The sequence below is a fragment of the Phyllobates terribilis genome, unplaced genomic scaffold (genome assembly GCF_046119375.1).
Source record: "Phyllobates terribilis strain yellow unplaced genomic scaffold, ASM4611937v1 Scaffold_115__1_contigs__length_5345438, whole genome shotgun sequence".
In the NCBI taxonomy this organism is placed as follows: Eukaryota; Metazoa; Chordata; class Amphibia; order Anura; family Dendrobatidae; genus Phyllobates; species Phyllobates terribilis.
The window spans coordinates 107,283-128,716 of NW_027362875.1; positions in this window are offsets into that span (position 1 = coordinate 107,283).

Below are 21,434 nucleotides of genomic sequence, written 5' to 3' on the forward strand. Positions count from 1 at the left end.
CTGGCCATCCACGCTGAACAGACGGTATGACAGCTGTGCAGATAGCACCGTCTATAGTGCATGAAACTAGTTCCTGTCCTTCCTCCTCCTCCTCTTCCTCATTGTCACCCAATCCACGTTGGGATGAGATGAGGCTTGGCTGTGTGTAATCACCCTGTATGGTTAATTGCTCCATCTTATCGTGCTTCGCCTGCAATGCATCATCTTTGATTGTGAGCAGAGAGCGTTTCAGAAGACAGAGAAGCGGGATGGTGAGGCTAATTATGGCGTCATCGCCGCTCACCATCTTGGTGGAGTCCTCAAAGTTTTGGAGGATGGTACATATGTCTGACATCCACGTCCACTACTGAGGTCTTATGTGTGGAGTCTGAACTGAATACCGATAGCCTTTTTGATGCTGGTACTCAACAACTGCCCTCTTCTGCTCACAAATCCTTCCCAACATCTGCAATGTAGAGTTCCAACGTGTGGGGACATCACACACCAGTCTGTGAGCCAGAAGCTGCAAACGCTGCTGAAACACTGCAAGGGCGGCGGAAGCTGTAGCTGACTTTCTAAAATGGGCACACAGGCGGCATACTTTAACAAGCAGATCCGGCAGCTCCGGGTAGGATTTGAGTAACCGCTGAACCACGAGGTTAAGCACATGGGCCAGGCATGGTACGTGTGTGAGCTCGCCTCGCCTCAGAGCCGCCACCAGGTTCCGGCCATTGTCACACACGACCATGCCTGGCTGTAGGTTCAGCGGTTTGAGCCACAGATCTGCCTGCTCTTTCAGAGCTGTCCATAACTCTTCAGCATTGTGTGTTTTTTCACCTATGCATATTAGCTTCAGCACAGCCTGTTGCCGCTTGGCCGAGGCAGTGCTGCAGTGCTTCCAGCTTGTGACTGATGTGGTCATTTCGGAGATGGAGGCTGAGGAGGAGGAGGAGGCTAAGGAGCATGAGGTGCAGGAGCTGTAGACCGTGGGGGCAACCCTGATTGACCTAAGGCCTGCAATCCTTGGCGTCGGGAGGATGTGTTCCGTCCCAAGGTCCGACTGGGTCCCGGCTTCCACTATGTTAACCCAGTGTGCCATCAGCGAGATGTACCGTCCCTGCCCACAAGCACTTGTCCACGTGTCCGTGGTTAGGTGGACTTTACTGGTAACTGCATAGTTGAGGGCACGGCTAATGTTTTGGGACACGTGCTTGTGTAATGTGGGGACGGCACACTGGGAGAAATAGTGGCGGCTGGGGACAGAGTACCGAGGGACGGCCGCCACCATCAGGTTGCGGAATGCTTCTGTCTCCACAAGCCTAAAAGGCAACATTTCGAGCCAAGCAGTCATGAATTGTGAGAATTTAGTAGTGTGGCCTGTGGGACGTTGGCTGCATATTTGCGCTTGCATTCCAAGGACTGGAGTATGAACAATTGAATGCTGCGCTGGGACAAGGACATGTGCGTGCTTCCTGATGCTGCTACTTGAGAGTGTGCAATGACAGGTGCAGGGCAGGAGGCATCTTTGCATGCACTATGGACAGGGGATTGGCTTGCATGCACAACAGCAGAAGAAGCAATGGTGCCACCTGTAGACACTGTTCCTGGACCCTGGTGTTCGGCCCACAAAGTCGAGTGCTTTGCTGCCATGTGCCTGATCATGCTGGTGGTGGTCAGGCTGGTCGTTTTGCCACCCCTGCTGATGCTGGTCTGGCTCGTGATGCAAATGGCCTTTTTGGAGCTATCGGCAGAGTCTTTAAAAAACAACCAGACTCGGGAAGACCTAACAGTTGTAGTGGCAACTTCCTTCGTGTTGGTGTTACGGGAAACGGTAGCCTGCCTTCTGTCTGCGGCCACCACACTGCTTCTTCCTGCCTGTTGGGGTGCTCTGCCTCCCTCCCCCTGTGTGCTGCTGTCCTTGCTCTGCATGTCCTCCTGCCAGGTTGGGTCAGTTACTATATCATCCACCACCTCGTCTCCCACTTCTGCACCCTGGTACTATTCCTGACTTTCTGCCAATTGTGTCTCATCATCGTCCACCTCTTGTGACAGTTTCCCACCGTCGCCTTCGTGTGACCGTGGCTGCTCAAATATTTGGGCATCGCTACACGTGATCTCCTCTTGCCCCACTTCAAGTGGACCGGGCGAGAGGCCCGAATCTATAAATGGAAAAGTGAACAGCTCTTCAGATTGTTCAAGTGTGGGATCAGTTGTCTCTGGGTACTCGGCATGGTGGGAGGAAGGAGGATCAGGGTGAGGAATATGCGGTCCAGACTCACGGCTACTGAGACTTGACCGTGTGGAAGACAGGGTGGTGGTGGTGGTGGCTAAGTGACTGGAAGCATTATCCGCTATCCAACCAACAACCTTTTGACACTGATCTGGGTTCAATAGTGGTGTGCTGCGGTCCCCTAGAAATTGGGACAGGAAGGTCAGGCGAGAAGATGTGGGTGTTTGCTGTGGTACAATTTCGGCTTGCCCACGGCCTTGTCCTCGGCCTCTGCATGTACCATTACCATCACGTCCAGTTCCCCGTCCCTTGCCACGTGCCTTGCCCATTTTAAATGGAGGATAGTATCTTCCACGCTCACTACAAATGACTGAGTTTGAAGCGAAGTTATATGTGATCGGTGTGATGGAGAAAACAGAGTTTTAAATACCTGGCCTGTAGGTAAGTAGTGTGAACAGCAAACTTCTGTGAATTGCTTCACTGACACACTGAAAAAATGGAGGCCAGAAATGGCAGTATTTTCTGACAACGTATATGTGATCCGTGTGACGGAGAAAACACAGTTTTAAATAGCTGAATTTCTAGCGCTCTAATATGGAAAGGACCTGGCTGTATTCTGCAGTGCCAACAAGCAAATGGCGCAGAAAAACGGTGTTCTCTGGATTGCTTTATAAGCAAATAATGAGGATTAAGATCCAAAGAAAAGTATTCCTGGCCCCTGAGACCTGGGCCTTTGTATAGAAATATCTAACAGCAGCAGAAGGCAGAATTGGAATGGAGCCTCTTGTGCTATATGCACTGCAGTCTGCTATATACACTGCCTGCCTATATACACTGCCTGCCTGATATCTCTGCAGATGGATTAGTCCTCAGAAGGACTGTTTGTTGAGATGGATATGTGTAATGTGCGGTTTTTCTCACTACACTACCTAATGCACGATCAAATCTCTCCCTAACGCAGCAGCAGCTCTCCCTACACTGTCTGATCCGGAGTGACTGTGATGAGCATGGCGGCGCCAGGTCAGATATAGACCTGATGACGCTGTGCGGCCAGCCAATCACTGTAATGCCCACAACCAACATGGCTATGGCATTACAGTGCATGGCAGGCAATCCCTGCATGTTCATTGGCTCTGTAAAGAGCGCCAAACATGCAGGGAGTGGACCCGACTTCCCGCCCGACCAACCCGGAAATACTCGGTGAGCGCAGAACATCTCGAGCAGTGAGATACTCGGGCGAGCACCGAGCAGTAGCGAGCATGCTCGCTCATCACTAGCTGTCATTAAGATTTAAAAAGAGAAAACACAGAAATGTGACAGTAAATGGCTTCACCCAACCAATAACCATGAGTGGAGAAAAAGTGTTTTTGTTATCATTCATTTTCTCTGAAACAAGGCCAAGAAAGGAAAAATTCTGCCGGGGTATGTAAACTTTTGAGCAGAACTGTATATGCGCCAGCCCCAGTGTCTCCTATTCTATATACTCCAGCCCCAGTGTCTCCTATTCTATATACTCCAGCTTCTTCTGTGATGTATATGCTCTAGCCCCAATGTATCCTGTGATGAATATACGCCAGCCCCAGTGTCTCCTATTCTATATACTCCAGCCCCAGTGTCTCCTATTCTATATACTCCAGCTTCTTCTGTGATGTATATGCTCTAGCCCCAATGTATCCTGTGATGAATATACGCCAGCCCCAGTGTCTCCTATTCTATATACTCCAGCCCCAGTGTCTTCTGTGTCATAGCTAATGTAGCCCTAATGTCTCTTATGCAGAGGCGTCGCATGATAAAGCAGTGGGACACAAGCTCCCTGCCCTATCACTATCTCTTTCATATGCCACAGATCGCCATAGGCCTGCGGTTAACGAGATGTCAGCATACTCACGCAGGTGGCTCGATGACATCATTGCATCGCTCTGCTCTGCAGTCCTGCCATGGAAGAGGAGACAGAGGCCGTGATGTAGGGAATCAGGATTAAGTGAGAATAAACTTTATTTTTTTAAATAATCGGGCAGTGGAGCCATCCTACTATATATCTGGAGTAGTGGGTCCATCATACTACATATGGAGTAGTGGGGCCATTATACTATATGTATGTGGGGCAGTGGGACCATCATAATATATACAGGTGCATCTCACTAAATTAGAATATCTTCAAAAAGTTATTTTATTCCAGTTCTTCAATACTGTTTCAGTATGCTCCACAATCATGAGGAAGACTGCTGACTTGATAGATGTCCAGAAGGCAGTCATTGACACACTTCACAAGGTCCTAGAGTTCCAATTTTCATTTGGAAATCAAGGTCCCAGAGTCTGGAGGAAGAGTGGAGAGTCCACAATCCAAGCTGCTTGAGGTCTAGTGTGAAGGTTCCACAATCAGTGATGGTTTGGGGGGCCATGTCATCTGCTGGTGTAGGTCCACTGTGTTTTATCAAGACCAAAGTCAGCACAGCCGTCTACCAGGACATTTTACAGCACTTCATGCTTCCCTCTGCCGACAAGCTTTTTGGAGATGGAAATGTCATTCTCCAGCAGGACTTGGCCCCTGTCCACACGGCCAAAAGTGCCAATACCTGGTTTACACACAACAGTATCACTGTGCTTGATTGGCAGCAAACTCGCCTGACCTTAACCCCATAGAGAATCTATTATAGAGAATCTATGGGGTATTGTCAAGAGGAAGATGAGAGACACCAGACCCAACAATGCAAATGAGCTGAAAGACAGCTTTTTGTATTGAAGAACTGAAATAAATTAACTTTTTGATGATATTCTAATTTAGTGAGATGCATCTGTATATGGAGCAGTGGGACCATCATGCTATATATATGGAGCAGTGGGGGCATCATACTAAATATAGAGCAGTGTGTGTGTGTCACCCCAGGCCTGGATGCCACAAACAATAATCTGTTTCTGAAAGCAGGAGGGAGGTTCCCTGGTTAGGGACAATTAGCATACAGCACCTCCTGTCCCAGGCCAGCAGGGGGAGCTGGCTGCCCCTATAAAAGCTGGAACTGGGGGCAGGGTTAGAGAGAACTGGACGACCCAGCTCAGGAGTGAGACTAGTCCCAGAGAAGGAGGGACAGTTCAGCTGTAGCTGAGGAGTCCGTGAGGCAGAGGAGAAACTGCAAGCCAGGGACAGAGGCGACGAGAGCCGGTCCTGGAAGAGAACCAATCTACCAGGCATTGGGGTCCGAGGCTGTCAGAGTTACAAGCCCAGCAGCAGAGAACCAACCTGCGAGGGATTTCAGGTCCCTTGGCCTAAGAAGCCTGGAGGCTCCGCCACACAGAGGGACCAGTACATCGAGGAGCAAGCAACAGGTACCCAAGGCCTGAGTCGCAAGCCATACAGGAGAGAAGTACACGGCCAGCTCAGGGACGTGGGCTATTACACCACGAAAAGGGGGATAGTCAGAAAGAGCATAGAGAGAACGGTAGGCCTACACACTCACCTTGACCAGTGGGGCTCGCCCGAATGCTCTCAGACACCCAGGCCCATTCCTAACCGGTACTGTTGGGTCATTAATAATATCTACAATAAAGACCCTGAACTGTTTGAAGCGGACTCTGAACTCTTACTAATGCGGCCTGCACTATCACCCCCAACATCCACCTACACTGCCCTGAGGCTACACTCTTCCCGTGGGGAGTTATCCTACCCCTGTGCTGCACACCAACACCAGCCTCAGCGGTCTGTCTTGCAGCAGCGGTTATCTCCAACCGCAATCCACGGGTGGCGTAGTCGGACATTCAAAACACTGATAAATAGACTGCCACCATTTGGTCTGACCACCCTGAGCCACGGGATCGGGTTGCCACTACTACCCCCATCAGCACCGTACACTAGAAGGCCCGGTTCCGTGTACCCCACGGCCCAGGGGGGCGAGTCAGCTTTGGCGTAGTCGGCAGAATTGTGACCAACCCTCCACAAACGGGTATTGCGTCCCTGGAAAAGACTTTATACATATCTGAGTGAAGTTTCCCGCAATTCGGGGCCATTTCCCGCCAATCGGAGCCGTTTCCCGCCATCGGGTGCCATCTTCGGGATGCCACGCGGGAAGAAGAGGGGCGTGGACGTCCAAAAAGGCGCGTGACCTGAAGCCCCGCCCTACGCTGAGACGCTGCGCAAGGTCCTGGAAGGAGATCCAGCGGATGCCGACGTCATCACCGAGCAACGCAAGGTCCTCGCCCAGAGCATCGCGAGCGGAGCTGCGGCCTACAGAAGAGGATCGCCAGAAGGTAGGCCCGGACCGCTCCCCCAGCAGCGGCCGCCGCTACTTCTTCATCGGACGGGCCAGCACTGCAGCAGTTAACTTCCCTGTGCTGGCCGGCCGCGTCACTGCTAGGAGACATGGCCCTGTGCGCGGCTGTGTCTCCTAGCTGTGACGTCACGCAGTGCGCCCCGGCCTGCAGTGCTGCACCGGAAAAGAGAGAGAGCAGGCAGGAGGAATTGAGCCGGGGGATGGTGAGTGTGTGTGTGTGTGGGCAGATGTGTGTGTGGGCAGGTGTGTGTGTGTTTGTGGGCAGGTGTCTGTGGGGGCAGGTGTCTGTGTGGGCAGGTGTGTGTGTGTGTATATGTGTGTGTGTATATGTGTGTGTGTGTGTGTGTGGGCAGGTGTTTGTGTGTTTGTGGGCAGGTGTCTGTGGGGGCAGGTGTCTGTGTGGGCAGGTGTGTGTGTGTATATGTGTGTGTGTATATGTGTGTGTGTCTGTGTGGGCAGGTGTCTGTGTGGGCAGGTGTGTGTGTGTGTGGGCAGGTGTGTGTGTGTGGGCAGGTGTGTGTGTGGGCAGGTGTGTGTGTGGGCAGGTGTGTGTATATGGGTGTGTGTGTGTGTTTGTGGGCAGGTGTCTGTGTGGGCAGGTGTGTGTGTGTGTGTGGGCAGATGTGTGTGTGTGTGTGGGCAGGTGTGTGTGTGTGGGCAGGTGTGTGTGTGGGTGGGCAGGTGTTTGTGTGTGTGTGTGGGCAGGTGTGTATGTGTGTGTGTGTGGGCAGGTGTGTGTGTGTGGGGGCAGGTGTGTTTGTGTGTGGGCAGGTGTGTGTGTGTGTGGGCAGGTGTGTGTGTGTGTGTGTGTGTGTGGGCAGGTGTGTATGTGTGTGGGCAGGTGTGTGTGTGTGTGTGTGGGGGCAGGTGTGTGTGTGTGTGTGTCTGTGTGGGCAGGTGTGTGTTTGTGTGTGTCTGTGTGGGCAGGTGTGTGTATGTGTACATGTGTGTGTGTGTGTGTGTGTGGGCAGGTTAGAAAGTCTTGCCCTGTTGAACACTACACCTGACTTGAGGCCACCACCTTTTGGTTGTCCAATGTCCTTGCTTCTCTAGGGCTCTTCTCAGATATTCATTATACCAGCTCCCCAGAATACCAAAGTTAGGGTGGGTGACCGCGAGCCCTGGTGGTGGTCATAACTGCGGCCACCCAGGGGCAATACTCCATAACAACAATCCCCTGAGGTGGTGTAGGATGTAAGGACCTATTCACACTACATTCAGCGCTGCATTCAGGTCTTTACACAAGGCTTACAACTGAATCCCTGAAATTCAGGATTCTGCTGTCTGAAATGAGACATCTGAAAGCAGAGCAAATGGAGCCTAAAGATTCAGACTTTAGCCTCGGTTTGCCTTTGTTCAAATCAATGGCTATGTCAAGGCACATCTGAATGCCATTTTTCAGGGATTTAGATAGAAGCCTGGAAAGAGGAGATGAATGCATTGCAAAATTCAGTGTGAATAGGCCCTTATATCTGGAGTCTTGATATTGATGCCACAAGCATTTTACTTGTTTTTAACTTAAAAAAAAAATACACACACAAATTATACACACACACACACTATACATACACACACATTATACACACACACACACTATACATACACACACACTATACATACACACACATTATACACACACACACTATACATACACACACAAATGTGTGTGTGGGCAGGTGTGTGTGTGTGTGGGCAGGTGTGTGTGTGATGTCTGTCTGTTTGTGTGTGTGTGTGGGCAGATGTCATTGTGTGATGTCTGTTTGTATGTATTTTTGTGTTTCAAATGTGTTTATGCGTGTCTGTATATGTTTGTGTGTGTGTATGACTGCATGCGGTCTCCTGCTGAGTATAGTTGGCGCCGTGCGGCCTCCTGATGTCTCTGGGGGGGCTCCGTGCGGCCTCCTGCTGTGTATAGATGGCTACGTGCGGCTCCCCGCTGTGTATAGATGGCTACGTGGGGCCCCCCGCTGTTTATAGACGGCGCCGTGCGGCCCCCCGCTGTGTATAGATGGCTACGTGCACCCCCCGCTGTGTATAGATGGCTACGTGCGGCCCCCCGCTGAGTATAGATGTCACCGTGCGGCCTCCTGCTGTGTATAGATGGCTATGTGCGGTCTCCCGCTGAGTATAGATGGCGCTGTGCGGCCTCCTGCTGTCTCTGGGGGTAGCGCCGTGCGGCATCTATACTCAGCAGGAGGCCGCACGTAGCCATCTACACACGTATACTCAGCAGGAGGCCGCACGTAGCCATCCATACGGTGCCATCTATACACAGCGGGAGGCCGCACGGCACCATCTATACACAGCGGGAGGCCGCACGGCGCCATCTATACACAGCGGGAGGCCGCACGGCGCCATCTATACACAGCGGGAGTCTCAGTGCTTTACAAGAGCAGTCAATAAATTCTGCTTGACTAATTCTGAGCACCATAAAGTCTGGTTCGCTTCTAACCTGCTGTCTTCATTTTCAGCTTGCTGAATTCTAACTCATTTACTGTCATTCGAGACGATGCCTTTGCTGGTCTCTTTCACCTTGAATACCTGTAAGTGCTCCACTTAATGTCATATTTTTGATTCTGTTCTTCTTCATCTTTTGGCATGTGCAATTGTATGAGCAAGTATTCATATGAATTTATGACCTACTTAAACCTTTGAGGACCTTAAATTTTATTCAATCAAATTTTTTTCCAGTTTAAAACTATGGGACATATATGTGCCTTGGTCCTCAAAGGGTTTTTAAAGGGGCTGCAAACATAAATACGAAAAAAAATAATTCAATTAGTGCTTTTTGTGTTCATTTAATTTTTATTTGAAGTCCATTTTTTTATATACCTTGAAATTAAGCCCTACCCCATGGAATGAAGCCCTACCTACATGACATCTGAGAGCTACATGGATCCCGCTTGTGAGGTGCCTGTCCGTCACTACTATTCAGTTTTAGGGTCCACTCACTAAGCCATATATTCTCTCATGCAAGAGAATAGGGCCAATTATGCTAATGACACTGGGCTCAAACTCGGTCAGAGCTTCAACTGAGTGTGATCCGATTCTCTCGCAGCACAGAAATGGAGAAGATGGAGAACTTAATTTCTCCATCTTCTCCATAGTCTCTGTGAGTGTTCATCGGACTGCACTTGGATGACATCCGAGTGCAGTCCAATGTTTTACGTGCACCCATAGACTTGTATGGGTGCACATGGTCCGAATATCGAATGAGATTATTTTCTCATGCCAATAATCGCACTGTCCCATAGTATAACATAGGCCCGAGTCCTATCCGATAAAACATCACATAGCATTCGGCCGTGTTATACGACAGTGTGAGCGAGCCCTTAGAGTCAAGGAATATTTACATGCAGATGATGATATTACTCTCCAAGTGTATATTTTTTTAGGCGAGTTCATAGTAAATGCTTTGCATTTTTGACATGTGATCAACTAAAGAACAAGAAAGATTTAGGACCTCGCCTATAGAGAAACGGAAAATAGTTTGGAGGACTTGCATGTCCTTTTTTATTTATTATGAGAAAATCATAAAAGATCCCGTTTTTTAACCATGCTGTGACTTTCTGCTGAGGGAGAGGGAGAGAGCTGCCCTATTCAGAGTCTGTAATAAGACCTGCTGACAAAAGTGTTGAAGATACAGTCTAATGTGAATTAACAATGAAAAAAAGTTAATTTAACAAATGGCTTGTATTTTTTTTAATACAAACTTTTTTTATCTTTACAGCTCCTTTAAAGGGAATCTGTCATCAGGTTTTTGCCACCTAATCTGAGAGCAGCGTAATGTAGGGTTAGAGGCACTGATTCCAGTAATGTGTCACTTACTGGGCTGCTTAGTGTTGCTTTGATAAAATCATTGATTTGTCAGAAGGTAATTATCACTAGATGACTAGTAAGTTCTGTAGGACCCCACCCCCATCACTGATCAGTAGATTTCTGTGTACACTGAGCATGGGCAGAAAGCTGCCAATCAGTGGTGTGGGTGGGGCTATACAGAGCGCAGCATTCAGAGAGCTGCTAGATCTGCAGCAGATAAAATGGTGATTTTCTCAAAATGACAACAAGCAGCTGAAAAAGTGACACATCGCTGGAATCTGGGTATCTGCCCCAATATTGTGCTGCTCTCAGATGAGGCAGCACAATTAATATTATGCCAAATTAATTTCCCGTGAACTATCACATGATCTATCACAGGGGATCATGTGACATGTCACGTGATAAATCAGGTGTGTGGAGGGGGCCCGCGCCTTCTAAACTGCCCGGGGCCCTTGCTACTCTTAATCCACCCCTGCCTATATCCCCGGAGCGGCCTGGCTGCCCCAGTATGCCGGCGAGTCGCATACCTTGGGCGACTTTAAAGAAAGGCTGTATAGACTGTTCAAAGTTTATCCCCTGACAGAAGAACAGAAAGTAAGCATACTGATAGGGCAGCTAACTGGTGCGGCCCAGCGGGAGGTAAAGTCTTGGACAGCTGAGGAGAAAAGGACTGTAAGGGGGGTTCTGACCCGTCTACGGGACACCTTTGATACCCGTACCTCAGCAGAAATCAAAATGCGGTTCTATGGATGTAAGCAGCGAGCTCAAGATAGCATCCGAGATTATGCCCTAAATTTACAGGAAGCCTTGGGGGCAATTAAGCAAGCTGACCCTGGCAGCGTGCAGGATACAGATAAACTATTGACTGACCAGTTCATAGAAGGTCTGCTGTCCAGCGCCCACAGAACCCAGCTGCGCCTCATGGTCCTACAGAACCCCGATTTGACTTTTGCACAGTTCAAAGATAGGGCCATCCGGGAGCTCCGAGAACCTGCACCGGGTGGCGCTGTAGCTTCCCGGCGCCCTGCCATCCCTTACCACCAGGGGGCGGCGCCCTATCCCGCAGACCTTGTGGGGGCTGATGCGCAGGCCCTAAATCTATCCCCGCCTGCAAACCTGCACTATCAGGTCCAAGAACTAACAAAGAGTGTTGCTGCATTGACCAGGACCGTACAGTCATTACAGATGGACCCGTCAGGACCAATCAAGCTGGCTTCCAGTCCGGAGGATGTCCCGTGGCGTCGACGGAGGAGGATCCCGTCGTTCAGAGGGAGGCCCGCCGATCATTACACTGAGGATGGACAGCCGATTTGCCGCCGTTGCAGCCAGCCGGGACACGTAGCCAGGTACTGTACTTTAAATGGGCCCGACCTGGGGCAAAGGGCCAACCCCAGGCATAAGGTCATCAGGCCCATCTAATTGGCGTGATAAGTACGTAGGGGGACGCCCGGTTTTACCCGTAGTGCTGGACGGTATCCCCATGAGTGCACTGCTGGACACCGGGTCCCAAGTGACTACCATCCCCTATGTACTTTTCAAGTAGTACTGGAGTGACACTGATATAACTCGTTATCCAGACGATGACTTGAGCATCATCGCCAGCAATGGTCAACCCGTGCCGCAGGTGGGGTTCAGAGAGATGACCATTAAGATTGGTAAACTTGAACTGCCGGCACAGGGAGTGATCATTGTGGACATTGACCGTCGAGAAAGTCACCCTAAAATAACCTTGGGTACTAATGTGATTGAAAATTGTCTTTCAGAAGCAATTGTAATTTTGCAGCAGGTGGCGATGAACGCGAGCTCCAGCCAACAGAGGGTCCTCCAGAAGGAGATAAGAGCCCTGATGAGATGGCAACAGGTAGAACTGTCTGGTGGTGAGATCGGTAGCGTGAGGATGAGCGACCCGTTCCCCATTGCCATGCCCCCCAAAAGTGAAATGATCTGGTGTCGGACTGCAATCGGGTTAAGAGGGAGAGACTACCAAGCCATGGTAGAACCCGTGTACTCAGACAGCAGGCCCACCATTTTGACAGCCCGGGGGGTGGTCGATGTCCGCCATGGAAGGGTGCCCGTCCGGATCTTAAAGATTGGGGAAAGGGAAATACACTTGCCCCGGTACGCTACACTAGCCAAATTCTATACTGTTGAACACAATGCTGTCAGGGCCATGGAACCCTTGCCTCCATCTCCCCAGTCGGATGGTAATGGTTCCCAGAAACCCAAGGAGGACTGGTGCCAGAAACTCCACATGGGTGCTGACTCCACTCCCTTGCACCAAAAACAAGGAGCCTACCGGGTGGTTCAAGAGTACGAGAGAATCTTTAGTAAGCACCCGCTAGACTTCGGCAGAGTGAAAGGGGTAGAACACCACATCCCCACGGGGAGCCACCCACCAATAAAAGAAAGATACAGACCTGTACCACCCCGCACACTATCAGAACGCAAAGGGCATGCTGAGAGAAATGAAGGAAGCCAGGGTCATTAGAGACAGTTGTAGGCCCTGGGCAGCCCCCTTGGTTCTGGTAAAAAAGAAAGACTGTACTATGAGAATGTGCGTGGACTATAGAGAAGTCAATCGTATCACCCATAAAGACGCATACCCGTTGCCTAGAATAGAGGAGTCTTTGGTCGCACTAAAATCAGCTAATTTCTTCTCTACTTTGGACCTTACTAGTGGGTACTGGCAGGTTCCTGTGGCAGAGGCTGATAAGGAGAAGACCGCCTTCACCACCCCGATGGGATTAAGTGAATTCAACTATATGCCGTTCGGGCTCTGCAACGCACCCGGGACCTTCCAGAGGCTGATGGAATGCTGTCTAGGGCACCGAAACTTTGAGACGGTCCTACTTTACCTGGACGACGTGATTGACTATTCGAAGACTTACGAGGAACATCTAAAGCACCTGGCCGAGGTGTTCAAGGCCCTGGCAGGCTTTGGCATGAAAGTGAAACCCTCCAAGTGCCATCTGTTAAAGCCGAAGGTACAGTACCTGGGACACGTGGTGAGTGCAGAAGGAGTAGCCCCCGACCCTGACAAAATCATGGCAATAAAGAACTGGCCAAGCCCCTCTAGCATAAAAGAAGTGAGGCAGTTCGTCGGGTTGGTAGGCTACTACCGAAGGTTCATCCCCAGGTTCACCAAGACGGCAGCCCCTATGCAGGACCTCCTTATAGGACAATCTAAGACCAGAAGCCAAAAGCCACCCTTCAAGTGGGACAAGCCGGAAGAGGAGTCCTTCCGCCAGCTGAAGATGGCCCTCACGGGGGATGAGATCCTGGCCTACCCTGATTATGGCCAGCCTTTTATCCTCCACACAGACGCCAGTAATGTGGGGCTGGGAGCCGTACTGTCACAGAACCAACAGGGCAGAGAAAGGGTGATCGCGTACGCCAGCCGGAAGCTGAGGCCCACCGAGAGAAACCCGGAGAATTACAGCTCCTTTAAGCTGGAGTCCTTGGCAGTGGTGTGGGCAGTAACAGAACGTTTCAAGCATTACCTGGCCTCTGTGAAGTTCACTGTGTACACGGACAACAATCCGTAGACACATCTGGACAATGCGAGACTTGGTGTCCTAGAGCAGCGGTGGATGGCCCGGCTAGCAAACTATGACTTCACCATCAAGTACCGGGCAGGCCGAGCCAATGCCAATGCAGATGCCCTATCGAGAATGCCCCACTTGCCCGATGAGGGAGAAGATCCAGATGAGTTGGAGGAAATAGAGCTCCCTGCATTCCACCGGTACGGGGCCACTCAGTACTCCCACCGTGTAAGAGACAAAGACTTGACCACTGTCATGTTCAATCCCTTACCTCACCACGGCTGGGCTGAAACGCAAGATAGTGACCCTGCAATTCGCCTGGTGAAAGACCTGTTGACCCAGGCAGACGCTAGCCCTGGCTCGGACGCTCCAGAGGAAGCCAAGCAGTTATGGAAGGAGAAAAGCAGGCTATTCCTCTACGAAGGTAAGCTGTGCAGAAGGCTTGTCAACCACCGGATGCACGAGCTTACCTGGCAGGTAGTGGTCCCGAGACGAGATGCAGCAATGGTCCTGGAGGCCTACCATGACAGAGCGTGACACTTCGGGTGAAAGAAACTGGAGTTCCTACTGAGAGAGCGGTTCTACTGGGTCGGAATGAGAGGGGCCATAGAGAAGTGGTGCAGGGACTGCGGCCCATGTAACCTCAGAAGGAAGGACGGTACCAGCCAGAAGACGCCCTTGATGCCCATCGTCACCAGGCAGCCTCTTGAGCTGGTAGCTCTGGACCATGTGAAACTGGCTCCAAGCCGGTCGGGCTACGTCTATGCCCTGACAATAGTGGACCACTATTCCCGGTTCCTGGTGGTGGTTCCTGTTAAAGACTTGACAGCCCAAACAGCGGCCAGAGCCTTCCAACAACACTTCTGCCATCCACACGGGTATCCGGAACAGGTCTTGACAGATCAAGGTCCAGCGTTTGAGGCTGAAATCTTCCAGGAGTTCTGCAACCTCTACGGCTGTAAGAAGATTCAGACAACGTCTTACCACTCACAAACCAACGGGCTATGTGAGAAAATGAATAATATCGTCATTGATCTCCTCAAAACGTTGCCCCTGGAAGAACGCAGTCTGTGGCCGAAGAAGCTGCCAGACCTGATAGACTTATACAACCATATCCCGGTGAATGCTACAAATTGCACCCCGGCTTACCTGATGAGGGCAAGACCTGGTAAGCTGCCAATAGACCTGGAGATGGGAGTCCTCCCCACCTCCCCAGATGCGGACTGGGATACGGAACGGCGGCTACAGTACAAGAAGGTACAGGAGAGTGTGGAGAGGAGTGTGGCTCAAGCGAGAGAAAAGCAAGAGAGGCTCTTCAACCAACACACCCCTGCTGGTCCCCTGGAACCTGGTGAGCAGGTCCTGAAGCGGAAGAGAAGGCTTCACAAGCTAGATGACCAGTGGGAGAGCGACCCGTACACAGTACTGCAGTCCAACCACAACAACCCGAAGGTATGTGTAATTACCAAGGATGGAGGAGAAACTACTAGCACCGTCTCCAGAGACCACCTAAAAAGGTGCCCCAAGCAACTACAGAGTGCAGGAGAAGATCAAGGTGACCTTGAACCCGCAGAAGACAAGAAAGAAATGATCAGCACAGTTCTTGGAGAGTTCCCCCGGTCCTGGACTCGGATAAATGATGCAATAGTGGTACCCGTCCTACACTTCCTTCAACCAACCCAGCAGGAACCTACAGGAGAGCAGGAGGAATCAGAAGACCAAGCAGCCCTAGAGGCAGAAGAACCCATGCCAGCAGCCCAGGAGAGTCAACCCTCTGCTGACAGTGAGCCTGCCATACCTGCGGTAAGCCAAAGGACCCGCAGATAGCTGCCTGCACTGCCTGTAAACCCAGCTAGTAGCTGTACCCTGAATGCTAGTGGGGAAAGTCAGGTTAGACCACCACCAGACAGTGGGTTACGCAGGTCAACCCGGAGCACTAGGGGGCAAATACCAGCTCGCTGGAAGATCAAAATGCTTTATATTGTAAATGTTTTATGTTTGTTGCCTGGTTGCTAATTATGTTTTTCCAGTCTTTCTAGTTCATGGACTAACAGGTTATGGACGCTGAATAACCGGAACTGTCTTGTAGATAGTTGCACTTGGTGCCCTCTTTCGAAGATGGCCACGGAAGAAAAATCTGTCCGGTGTGGCCTCCTTGTGGCCCAAAGTAGAGAGCTCAGCCTTGTCGCCACGCCCAAGGCGAGGAACTTGGGGTTTATGGAAACAGGTCCCCACACTGTGGAAAACTTCACACCTTGTTGGGTGACATGGACACCCGGTCATGGAAGCGCCGTGACCTCAAGGACAAAATATACTTGTATATATGTTATGTTGTCATTTATACCCTGTATTTGTGTTTCCTGTTTAGTCCGGAGTACTAAATTTTACTAGGGGAGAATGTGTCACCCCAGGCCTGGATGCCACAAACAATAATCTGTGTCTGAGAGCAGGAGGGAGGTCCCCTGGTTTGGGACAATTAGCATACAGCACCTCCTGTCCCAGGCCAGCAGGGGGAGCTGGCTGCCCCTATAAAAGCTGGAACTGGGGGCAGGGTTAGAGAGAACTGGAAGACCTAGCTCAGGAGTGAGACTAGTCCCAGAGAAGGAGGGACAGTTCAGCTGTAGCTGAGGAGTCCGTGAGGCAGAGGAGAAACTGCAAGCCAGGGACAGAGGTGACGAGAGCCGGTCCTGGAAGAGAACCAATCTACCGGGCATTGGGGTCCGGGGCTGTCAGGGTTACAAGCCCAGCAGCAGAGAACCAACCTGCGAGGGATTTCAGGTCCCTTGGCCTAAGAAGCCTGGAGGCTCCGCCACACAGAGGGACCAGTACAGCGAGGAGCAAGCAACAGGTACCCAAGGCCCTAGTCGCAAGCCATACAGGAGAGAAGTACACGACCAGCTCAGGGACGTGGGCTATTACACCACGAAAAGGGGGATAGTCAGAAAGAGCATAGAGAGAACGGTAGGCCTACACACTCACCCTGACCAGTGGGGCTCGCCCGAATGCTCTCAGACACCCAGGCCCATTCCTAACCGGTACTGTTGAGTCATTAATAATATCTACAATAAAGACCCTGAACTGTTTGAAGCGGACTCTGAACTCTTACTATTGCGGCCTGCACTATCACCCCCAACATCCACCTACACTGCCCTGAGGCTACACTCTACCCGTGGGGAGTTATCCTACACCTGTGCTGCACACCAACACCAGCCTCAGCAGTCTGCCTCGCAGCGGCGGTTATCCTTGACCGCAATCCACGGGTGGCGTAGTCGGACATTCAAAACACTGATAAATAGACTGCCACCATTTGGTCTGACCACCCTGAGCCACGGGATCGGGTTGCCACTACTACCCCCATCAGCACCGTACACTAGAAGGCCCGGTTCCGTGTACCCCACGGCCCAGGGGGCGAGTCATGTGCATCAAATTATACATACACATATGGGGCAGTGGGGCTTCATACTATATACAGGTGCTTCTCACAAAATTAGAATATCATCAAAAGTTAGTTTATTTCAGTTCTTCAATGCAAAAAGTGAAACTCCTATATTATATAGAGTCATTACACACAGAGTGATCTATTATATAGAGTCATTACACAGAGGGATCTATTATATAGAGTTATTACACACAGAGGGATCTATTATATAGAATCATTACACAGAGGGATCTATTATATAGAGTCATTACACACAGAGGGATCTATTTTATAGAGTCATTACACACAGAGGGATCTATTATATAGAGTCATTACACACAGAGGGATCTATTATATAGAGTCATTACACAAAGGGTTCTATTATATAGAGTCATTACAGACAGAGGGATCTATTATATAGAGTCATTACACACAGAGGGATCTATTATATAGAGTCATTACACACAGAGGGATCTATTATATAGAGTCATTACACACAGAGGGATCTATTATATAGAGTCATTACACACAGAGGGATCTATTATATAGAGTCATTACACACAGAGGGATCTATTTTAAGTGTTTATTTCTGTTAATGTTGATGATTATGGCTTACAGCCAATGAAAACACAAACGTCATTATCTCAGTAAATTAGAATACTTCATAACAACAGCTTGAAAAATGTTTTTAAAATCCGAAACGTTGGCCTACTGAAATGTATGTTTAGTAAATGCCCTCAATACTTGTTCGGGCTCCTCGTGCATTAATTACTGCATCAATGCGGCAATGTGGCATGGAGGGATCAGCCTGTGGCACTGCTGAGGTGTTATGGAAGCCCAGGTGGCTTTGATAGCAGCCTTCAGCTCATCTGTATTGTGGGGTCTGGGGTCTCATCTTCCTCTTGACAATACCCCATAGATTCTCTATAATAGATTCTCTATGGGGTAAAGGTCAGTCGAGTTTGCTGCCAATCAAGCACAGTGATACTGTTGTGTGTAAACCAGGTATTGGTACTTTTGGCAGTGTGGACAGGGGCCAAGTCCTGCTGGAGAATGACATTTCCATCTCCATGAAGCTTGTGGGCAGAGGGAAGCATGAAGTGCTGTAAAATGTCCTGGTAGACGGCTGCGCTGACTTTGGTCTTGATAAAACACAGTGGACCTCCACCAGCAGATGACATGGCCCCCCCAAACCATCACTGATTGTGGATACTTCACACTAGACCTCCAGCAGCTTGGATTGTGGCCTCTTCACTCTTCCTCCAGACTCTGGGACCTTGATTTCCAAATGAAATGCAAAATTTACTTTTCATCTGAAAACAACACCTTGGGCCACTGAGCATCAGTCCAGGTCTTTTTCCCTTTGGCCCAGGTAAGACGCTTCTGGCGTTGTCTATTGGTCATGAGGGGCTTGACACAAGCAATGCGCCACTTGTAGCCCATGTCCTGGATACGTCTGTGTGTGGTGGCTCTTGAAGCAATGACTCCAGCAGCAGTCCACTCCTTGTGAATCTCCCCCAAATTTTTGAATGGCCTTTTCTTAGCAATCCTTTCAAGGCTGCGGTTATCCCAGTTGCTTGTGCACCTTTTTCTACCACACTTTTTCCTTCCACGTCCATTAATATGCTCGGATACAGCACTCTGTGAACAGCTGCTTCTTTAGCAATGACCTTTTGTGGCTTACCCTCCTTGAGGAGTGTGTCAATGACTGCCTTCTGGACATCTGTCAAGTCAGCAGTCTTGCCCATGATTGTGGAGCCTACTGAAACTGACTAAGGGACCTTTTTAAATGCTTAGGAAGCCTTTGCAGGTGTTTCTTGTTAATTCTAATTTACTGAGATAGTGACTTTTGTGTTTTCATTGGCTGTAAGCCATAATCATCAACATTAGCAGAAATAAACACTTAAAACAGATCACTCTGTTTGTAATGACTCTGTATAATATATGAGTTTCACTTTTTGGATTGAAGAACTGAAATAAATTCACTTTTTGATGATATTCTAATTTTCTGAGAAGCACCTGTATGTAGCAGTGCGGCAATTATACTATATATAGTCAGGAGTATAAGTACTTGATACACTGACAATTTCGAAAGTTTTTCCACCTACAAAGAATGAAGAGGTCTGTTTTGTTCTACTTAACTGCTGCAACTTGGACCTTTAACAGGATTTATATTTCACCTATGAGAAAGCATACTATGTGTATTTGGCAGATTAACTCAGGCATGTTTATGATAAACTGAATACCTGGATTGGAGTCCTATTTGTATACAGAATATTGACTATTAATGCTGGCAGAGTAAGTCTTAGGCTATATTCACGTTAGGTGTTTTTTTCTGCAGCAAAACATAATCTGTTGGCAGGAAAGAAGTAGCGTCAAAAACGCAGGTTTTGGTGTGTTTTTTGCAGTGGTTCTTGGTGCATTTTTGGTGCGTTTTTCAGGATCCCAAAGTTCAGCTTTGCTTCCACCATAGACACATGAAAACAGGTCACCATTGCAAGACATATGTTCATGAAAAAGTACACATTACAAATGTAACGGGGGGGGTGGGGGGTGAGTTGGTCTGGAATGGTTTATCTAAGACCCTGGCAGTGCATTGAATTTGTAGGACACTATTTACTTTCACATTATTGTTTGCCATTGAGTTGCTCAGGCATTGTTCATTTTCACACCTCCCTGGGCCACACGTGTTGTTCAATCTCACACCTAGCTCAACCAATGTTTACTTTGTAGGCATCACTAATTTAATTAAACTGTAATAATCCAAGCTGCTATCTCAGGTGACCAAGACAAGATGGTTTAAACTTGGGAAAATCACAAGAATAAATGTGTGTCACATACTTGCTTTTTTCACTAAAAACGCAGCAAAATGTTCACACTAGGCTTTTTTTCAGCATTTTTTTCCACCACCCTTTTTTTTAATGGGTGAAAAACGCTGAAACAAGTGACATACTCTATTGCAAAAAGCCATGGAAAGCACAAAATACTGAGGACAAATAAGCAGCTTTGTGCATGAGATTTTGGAAATCTCATAGACTTTGTTGGTACTGTAAAACGCAGCTGAAAATTTGCATAAAAAAGCCCGCTAAAAAAACGTCTAGTGTGAATATAGCCTTGTATAACAGTTCGCCAATGAGTTAGGATTAGTGTTGAGCGATACCTTCCGATATCAGGAAATATCGTATCGGATTGGATCGGGCCGATACCCAAAAAGTATCGGATATCGCCGATTCCGATACCGGAAACCAATGCAAGTCAATGGGACACAAATATCGGAATGAAAATAAACCCTTTCTTTCCTTGTAGGTTAATTCTACATGAAGTAAAACAACTAAGAATAATGTAGAATGACATGAAAAGCCGGCAATTCATCAGCGGCATTCACCGGTACCCGACAATTTACAACAGAAAGAATAGAGCTTCACACATAGATTAGATAGATAGAAACATGTCAGTCACATATATATGAAGTACTGTGACAGTGTTGCTTACTGTACTTGTCATTTAGTGTAAAGGATTTATTTTAAAAAATATTAGTGTTTTCGTGCACCGTCTCTTTAAGAAAGCCGGCCGGCAATTCAGCAGCGGTACCCGACAATTTATAATAGACAGAATAGAGCTTCACACATAGATTAGATAGATAGAAACATGTCAGTCACATATATATGAAGTACTGTGACAGTGTTGCTTACTGTACTTGTCATTTAGTGTAAAGGATTTATTTAAAAAAATAATAGTGTTTTCATGCACTGTCTCTTTAAAAAAGCCGGCCAGCAATTCAGCATCTGTACCCGACAATTTAGAATAGAAGGAATAGAGAATCACACATAGATTAGATAGATAGAAACATGTCAGTCACATATATATGAAGTACAGTGACAGTGTTGATTACTGTACTTGTCATTTAGTGTTAAAATAAAGGATTTATTTAAAAAAAAAATGGCGTGGGGTTCCCCTTAATTTTAGGCTCTAGCGGAGGTTAAGCAGACAGCTGGGGCAAATGTTTGAAGCCTGGGAAGGGGGTAATACCCACGGAGCTTCCCAGGCTACTAATATCAGCCCCCAGCTGAATACCTAGCCTTTACTAGCTATTAAAATGGGGGAACCCCCCCAAAAAAATAATGTGGGGTCCCCCCTAATTTAATAGCTAGCAAAGGCTAGGCAGACAGCTGGGGGCTGAT